General features: G+C 39.2%; 1 pseudogene; it reads right to left on the reverse strand.

Annotated features, from left to right (window-relative positions):
* Nucleotides 1–3,259: 3,259 nt before the first annotated feature.
* LOC149750597 (olfactory receptor 10J1-like) lies at nt 3,260–7,499 on the reverse strand (annotated as a pseudogene).
* Nucleotides 7,500–8,495: the final 996 nt, after the last annotated feature.

Genomic DNA, 8,495 nt, shown 5'->3' on the forward strand with positions numbered 1-8,495 from the left:
CGGACTTAAGGATATGGGGAGGGGGAAGGGTGAGCTTTGACAGGGCGAGAGAGAGTCATGGACATATACACACTAACAAACGTAGTAAGGTAGATAGCTAGGGGGAAGCAGCCGCAAGGCACAGGGATATTAGCTCGGTGCTTTGTGACAGCCTGGAGGGGTGGGATAGGGAGAGTGGGAGGGAGGGAGATGCAAGAGGGAAGACATGTGGGAACATATGTATATGTATAACTGATTCACTTTGTTATAAAGCAGAAACTAACACACCATTGTAAAGCAATTATACCCCAATAAAGATGTTTAAAAAAAAAAAATGAACTGAAGCAATTGGATATCTGTAGGCAAAAATTTAATCTTGATCTAAATCTCACAGCTTATTACCAAAAACCTCACAATGGATCATTGACTTAAATGTAAAAAATAAAACTGTAAAACTTCTAGAAAAAAATTATAGAAAAATGTGTAAAATATGGAAACAAAAAAGACCCCAAATAGCCAAGACAATCTTGAGAAAGAAGAGTAAAGCTGAGGTATCATACTCCCTGATTTTGAATTATATTACAAAACTACAATAATCAAAACAGTATGGTGCCGACACCAAGACAGACACATAGATCAGTGGAACAGAATAGAAAGCCCAGAAATCAACCCACTCTTATATGGGCAATTAATCTATGACAAACAAAGCAATATATAATGGGGAGAGGGCAACCTCTTCAATAAATGGTTTTGTGAAAACAGGACAGCTACATGCAAATGAATCAAACTAGACTACTCTCTCATACCATGCACAAAAATAAATTCAAAATGGATTAAAGACTTAAATGTAAGACCTGAAACCATAAAACTTTTAGAGGAAAACATAGGTAGTAAACTCTTTGACATTTATGTTAGTGATATTTTTTTTGGATATGTCTCCTCAGGCAAGGGCAACAAAAGCAAAAATAAGTAAATGGGACCACATCAAGCTTAAAAGCTTTTTCACAGTGAAGGAAACTATCAGAAAAATGAAAAAGCTACCTAGTGAATAAGAGAAAATATTCGCAAATGATAGATCCAATAAAGGATTTTTAAAAAAGCTCATACAATTCAACATCAAAAAAAAAAAAAAAAAACCCAATTGAAAATGGACAGAAGGCCTGAATAGACATTTTTTCCAAAGAAGACATACAAATGGCCAACAGGCACATGAAAAGATGCTCAGCATCACTAATCCTCAGGCAAATGCAAATCAAAACCACAATGAGACATTACCTCACGCCTGTCAGAATGGCTATTATCAAAAAGATAACAAATAACAAGTGGTGGTGAGAATGTGGAGGAAAGGGAACCCTCATACACTATTAATGGAAATGTAAATAGGTAGAGCCACTATGGAAAACAGTATGGAGATTCCTGAAAAAATTAAAAATAGAATTACCATTTGACCCAGAAATTCCACTCCTGAGTATTTATCAGAAGAAAACAAAAACACTAATTAGAAAAGTTACATGCCCCCCAGTGTTCATTACAGCATTATTTACAATAGCCAAGATATGGAAGCAACCTAAGTGTCCATCAATAGATGAATGGTTAAAGAAGATGTGGTAAATATTTACAATGGAATATTATTCAGCCATAAAAAAGAATGAAATCTTGCCATTTGTGACAACATTGATGGACCTAGAGGGTATTATGCTAAGTGAAAGAAGTTAAACACATACTGTATGATTTCACTTATATGTGGAATCTAGAAAGCAAAACAAGTGAACAGACATAACAAAACAGAAACAGAGTCCTAAAGAACAAACAGGTGGTTGCCAGAGGGGAAAGGGATGGGAGGAGGAAAGAAATAGGTGAGGGATGTTGAGGTACAAACTTCCATTTGCAAAATAAATGAGTCATGGTTATGAACATAACTATGTACATCTTTGTATGGTGACATCGTAACTAGGGTTATCATGGTTGATCACTTTGAAATGTAAAAAGTAAAAAACAGAAGGAGACTTAAACCAATGGAAAATAATACTATGTTTTTAATATGGAGGCTCAAGATCATTAAAATGTTAGTTTTTCATAAATTAGTTAATAAATGCAGTAGGATTTCAATAAAATAATACCAGAGTTTGGCTCGCTTGTATGTATGTAACTGTGCTGAGTATGTGTGTGTGTTGGGGAGGGGTGTAAGTTAAATAAGCTGCTTCTAAAATTTATACGAAAAATTTAAATAGGCAAAACACCTAAAAATATTCTGAAGAAGAATAATGGCAGGTAACTATCTGTATTAGATAATAAAACATTTTTTAAAATCTATGATAATTAATGTTGTTGACACATTAAATAAATGCAACAGAATAAAAATTCTACATTATTTCCATATTTCACATTGTTTCAGAGGACTTTCATTTGCCCCAGGGAAGGGTAAGCCCAAAAGAATCCAGAAAAAAAAGGCCTATTGAATTTCATAAAGATTTTTTTTAACACATAACTAAAACATTTGTCTTAAAAGATGAAATAGTTTTTAACTTTAGCAAACTTTTCTAGAGAGGAAAGCTACATTTAGTTTACAAAGAATCATTTTGCATATCAAAAGTCTAAGCACTAAAAGTATTTTGTATGTGAAATGTATAATGTAAACTACTACAGAGTTAGGAATAATTTAGGTTTTTCTGCCAAAATAAAATAAAGGTATCCAGCTTTGTGAAGAAGATAACACTGGAGCTAGTTGGATATTGGGGAAGGCCCACTCTTAGATCTACCAGCAGATACCAGGTTTACCCTGCTGTAAGGAAGGACGGGTGGCAACTAATAAAGCAGAAGGGATATATGTCCCTCACTTCCCAGCCTCAGAAAACACGTGAATCCTGGTGGAGCAGAAACAGTTGAGTGATACATCCAAGTGGATGTCTTGGTGACACCCCACTGTGTCTTATTTACTCCATTATAGGGTCAAGGGTGCAACTGAATGTCCAATTGCCCTCAAGCAGTGGTTGAGAAAGGGCCAGTAGACCTAGAGTAGTCACAAGGAAGATGAAGTGCAGGAACCACATTGATTAAAGAGCATGATAAGACCAGAGTCATCACATAGATAGATAACAAGGATGACCACGGAAGTCATGTATTTACATAGAAATCCAACATGGACAGGTGGAAGTGACCATGGATCAAGTTCCTCTTCCTCCACGCTAAGAAAACTAGAAGGCTTTGTTACCAACCCAGGGTTCTTGGACTCCTTAATCAATAGAAATTGATAAGAGGTCAAACTAGAAATTCACGCAAGGCTTTATTGGGACTTGTGTTGTGGCACAAGGGAGTGAAAGCAAGTAGCAGGTTCCCTTGCTCGCTCCTGAGTGGGGGTGAGCTGGTCCCTTAAATGGGGTGAGGGTAGGGGTGGACCCTTGGGTCAAGCCAGAGGGGTGGCTTAGGTGGTCTTCGCACCTCCTTGGTGGTGCTTTGTGCAGGGATCATGTGCAGTACCCTGCTTTTGCTTGACACCTCAGAAGTGGAAGTTGGGATTTTGGTTGTTTTGTATCTTTCTTTTTATGAATTTATTTTTATTTATATTATTTATTTTTGGCTGCGTTGGGTCTTCATTGCTGTACACGGACTTTCTCTAGTTGCAGCAAGGGGCAACTCTTCATTGCGGTGCGCTGGCTTCTCATTTTGGTGGCTTCTCTTGTTGCAGAGCACGGGCTCTAGGTGCGGGGGCTTCAGTAGTTGTGGCACATGGGCTCAGTAGTTGTGGCTCACGGGCTCTAGAGCACAGGCTCAGTAGTTGTAGTGCACGGGCTTATTTGCTCTGCAGCATGTGGGATCTTCCCAGACCAGGGCTCGAACACATGTCCCCTGCATTGGCGGGTGGATTCTTAACCACTGCACCCCCAGGGAAGTCCCAGTCGTTTTGTATCTTACTGTTCGTAATTGCCTGACTGTCATGTGTGCAGTTATTTTTAGGCCCTTATAGTTTCTTTGTATTCTGTTGCTGGAGGAGAGTTTTGTCCAGGTGCAAGCACTGCAACAAAGGGTCCCAGGTCCCAGGTCCAGCCTGTCTCACCTGCACCAGAACTTGATTCACCCAGAGGATAATGGGAAAGAAAGGGCAGGAGCAGGACCTTGAATTTCATTGTTTACTCATAAAATGACTTAATTACTAAATTGCCCCAGTTTACATGAAAAGGACTAGATGACTTTTTTCTGTAAGGCAGATTGGGAGATCAGAATTACAAAGTAGACTGAACTGCAGAACCATTTTAAAGTTAGATTTTTATGTGCTTGCATGCATAGCCTATAAAATGCACGATCATTTTAGAGATTTTGATATTTTTATATTTCAAAAATATTTTATAATGAGAATACTGTGTACTCATGTGTATCTTATGTATCTTTTAATAAATAGATCAGTATAATAATTTTTATTTGCTCAGTAATTATCAATTTTGATCATTATAGTTTGATTCAACACCTATCTTATGTCACAAATTGAGTCTAAAGTTCACCCTGATTCTTTTTTATATTTTTAAGGTGAGGAGCAGTAAATTGCCTTTTATTATTCCATTTCTAACTCAGTTGCTTTAATTTTATGGAAGTTTTCATGTCAAAATCCTTTACTGTCAACTCTTTTCAGATTTTCAGGACTAATGAAATTACCTAATTTATCAGAAAGGTGTTATGCTGACTCTTTTCATATTTCTGTTTAATTCTCTTTCTTTGCCTTTGTGACTTAGCTTATAAAGGGCAGGAGAGGACCCAACCTGAAGGACCTTTTCTAAACTCTCTTTGGCTCCTCCTGACCCTCCCCTTGTACTTCTGGCTTCTCTTGCTCTCCTACCACAGGAAGCTCCAATTTGGATCTGCTTCTAACTTTTCTTTCTTTTCAGCCAATTTCACAGCATTCTTTCAGCAGTTTGCTCCCTGAGCTGTTAGTCTTCTCTTCCTCTGAGCCTGCTGTGCATCCTGTCCATGAGGGAGACCCTTCTTTCCGCCCCACAAGGACTTCTTTATGTGGCTCATCTCTAGCCAGAAGAAGCGAAGCATCAGACCAAGTCATGTGCGCCGCATGCCCGTCATATGCAGTTAGGAGTTCTCTCCAATTAACCCTCTCACTTCCCACCCCATGGTTCCCTTTCCTTTGAAGTCCCACATGTTTGGAAATATTCTCTCTAGAAGGATTTTAGCTCACTGAAAACCCATTTCCTAAAAGATATCTATATTTTTGCTTTGCTTATCTTATTAAAGCACAAGGCACTTAGATTTCTACGCAATATCCTCCCTAGTGACCACTTGTTCAAGCATCCAATTTATGTTAAAAGAGGATTCAATGGAGTGGCGTTAAACTACAATTTAAATGCAGTTTATACCACATTAAAAAGTGGACTGGTCACTTTAAGCATGAGATAAACACTAGATCACATTCTGACCTTGTAATTATCTACTGGAATACGGCCCATGGGTGTCTTTGAGTGACTTTTGCTTTTATTTATGTTAACAAAAGGTTGAGGAAGTGAAAATCAATTATTAGAGGCTAGACCCCGGCTCCACTTTTGCCCTGGCCGTGATGTATGAGACTTCACTAATCATTTGAAATCTTGGTTCTGTAACTTTACCTATATAGGCTTCCTCCTGGAAGGCATGCATACCTGTTTGGGTAGGGATTTCATCTTAGGAAAGGGATTTCCTACCCGCCACTCTCCACAGAGCATCCTGGACTTCTTTGTTTCTTAGACTACACACAACAGGGTTTAGTAAAGGTGTGATGACAGTGTAGGTCACTGAGATCATCCTTCGTGTTCTCTGACTTGGGCTTGGGGTAGGGGGTGGAGGCACAGCCGTAGAGGACAATGACCACAGTGAGGTAGGAGGCACAGATGGCAAAGGTCTTCTTCCGGCCCTCAGCTGAGGCTATCTTGAGAATGGTGGAAATAATGAGGATGTAGGAGATGAAGAGGAAGGTTGCAGGGCCTGTAATGACCAAGAGCCTGATAATTAAGGTCAGGATATCATTGATGATTGCAGTAGCACAGGCCAGGTCCAACACAGGTTGAACATCGCAGAAAAAATGCTCAATCAGTGCCTTGCAAAAGGGCAGTCTGAAAATGGCCACAGCCTGAACCAGCAAGAGTGAGAACCCCGTGGCACAGACTGAGGATGCCAGCCTGGCACAGACCCTCCAGTTCATGATGATCGAGTAATAAAATGGCAGATGGCCACATAGCAAGCATACCCCCTTATTGCCAATAGGAGGCAGTTGGTGATGGCAAAGCCAAGGAAGAAAAAAAGCTGAGTCCCACAGCCCTCCAGGGAAGTGGATTGGCTCAGACCTACAAGGCTGGAAAGCATGCGAGGGATGATGACCAGAGAGTAGAAAGTGTCTGATAGGAGAGGACACTTAGAAAGAAGTACATGGGGGTGTGGAGGTAATGGTCAATGCGGATTACAGTCACAATGATGAAATTGTCAGCCAGAGTTAGAATATACAGGGTAAGAAATGCCACAAAGAGTGTGAGCTGATGTTCTTGGAAGTTGGAGAAACCTTGGAAATAAACTCTCTTACCTCTGTGTGGTTGGCTGTCCTCATTGAAGATCTCAGGTCTGAAAGACAAAGTCAGCACCATCTCTTTGGACCAGAGGTTACCCTGCCCTCTGGTGAGCGCACTGTCCAGAGCAAAGATTGAACACCACAAAGACCCAGTTCAAAACTTCATGAATCACCTGCCTTTTCCAGGGACACGGCAGACTAGGTCCTAGAACTGGAATTAAAGATACAGAGATTTTGAGCAACACTATTTAAAAGTTTGAGGTAAAGCATTCTTTTCAAGTACTCCTGGGTCATGTAAAAAATGACAACCTATGTATGGCCCATGAAATTGGTCTCAAATTTTTCTTAAAACTGGATTTTCTCAAAATGTAGACCACAGTCTCAGGCCACAGTGTAATTAAGCTAGAAACTGTCACAAAAAGAAACTTGAAAAATTACAAATAGTTGATAATCTAACCAATAGTTCAAAGAGGAGCTAATAAGGGAAGTTAGAAAATATTTAGAATTAGAGAATAATAAAAGAATCATGTACCAAAACATGTACGATGCATTTGGAACATCATTAGAGGAAAGTTTGTAGTTTAAAATGCTTGTCTGTTACAATTTTTTTTAAAGGCTGAAAATTAATGAGTAGAGCATCCATCCTAAGAAGTTATAAAAATAAGATAAAAAAGACAGTAGAAGGAAAAAAATAATGACAAAATGTTAATGATATATAAAAGAAAGATAAAACAGACAAGGTCCACAAGGGTAAAAGTTTATAAACTTTAGGTAAACTGCTAGTGAAACTGACCAAGAAAAAAAAAAAGAGGACATAAACTCTAGTATGAATTAATAAAGGGACACAATAACAGAAGTTTCAGACACAAAAAGATGAAGAGCAACATTATGAACAACTTAATATCAGTACATTTTTAAACTTCAATGAAATGGATGCATTTCTAGAAAAATAATTACTTACCAATATTGAATGAAGAAGATACTTGAAAACTACTGGAAATAAAGACAGTAATGAAAAATCTACAAATAAACCTCCAGGCCAAGAACAATTTACCAATACGTGCTATAAAACATTCAAGGATAAATTAATTTCAGTCCTACACAAACTATGTTTGGTAATAGAAAAAGAGGGTATAGGGGAGCAAAAGAGACCAAAATGTGTCTCTTTAGCATGAGGGTTAAGTTAGGCTGATTTTTTTTTAAATAAATTTATTTTATTTATTTATTTTTGGGTGCGTTGGGTCTTCGTTGCTGCGTGCGGGCTTTCTCTAGTTGCTGCAAGCAGGGGCTACTCTCCGTTCCAGTGCATGGGTTTCTCATTGCAGTGCCTTCTCTTGTTACAGAACACGGGCTCTAGGCGTGTGGGCTTCAGGAGTTGTGGCACGTGGGCTCAATAGTTGTGGTTCATGGGCTCTAGAGTGCAGGCTTGCTAGTTGTGGCGCACGGGCTTAGCTGCTCCGTAGCATGTGGGATCTTCCTGGACCAGGGATCAAACCCGTGTCCCCTGCGTTGGCAGGTGGATTCTTAACCACTGTGCCACTAGGAAAGCCCTAGGTTGCTTATTTTTAAGGTCCAAAGACTCAGGAAGAATCTTTGACCTTTCCTCTAACTGACTAAAAGAATGTAGATGGAGGACTTGTTCCAGGAAGGGAGCTAGCACAATAGATAACTATGGTATGAACCAGGTATGGTAGACAGGGAGGAACCTAGCAAAGTCTGCTTGTTAAAATTTCTGTGTCGCATTGTTTCTGCCTGGCCCAGCAAGCATTTGCTTTTCCATCTCCTTGTGAATTGCCTTTCTCTCCTTTGAAGTCCCAAACCACTACTCCCAACATTCTCTTTTTTCTTTGGCTGCAGATGGTATTTAAGATGAGGGTTTTAGCCATTTTGGTGAGTTACTCAGTTATCCTGAATCTCTCCCATATATACATGTTATTAAACTTTTGTTTGGTTTTCTCTCACTAATATGTCTCGGGTCAAT

Source organism: Delphinapterus leucas, chromosome 1, assembly GCF_059928025.1.
Source record: "Delphinapterus leucas isolate spDelLeu-1000000601 "Yukka" chromosome 1, BTC_Dleu_Yukka2, whole genome shotgun sequence".
Taxonomy (NCBI): Eukaryota; Metazoa; Chordata; class Mammalia; order Artiodactyla; family Monodontidae; genus Delphinapterus; species Delphinapterus leucas.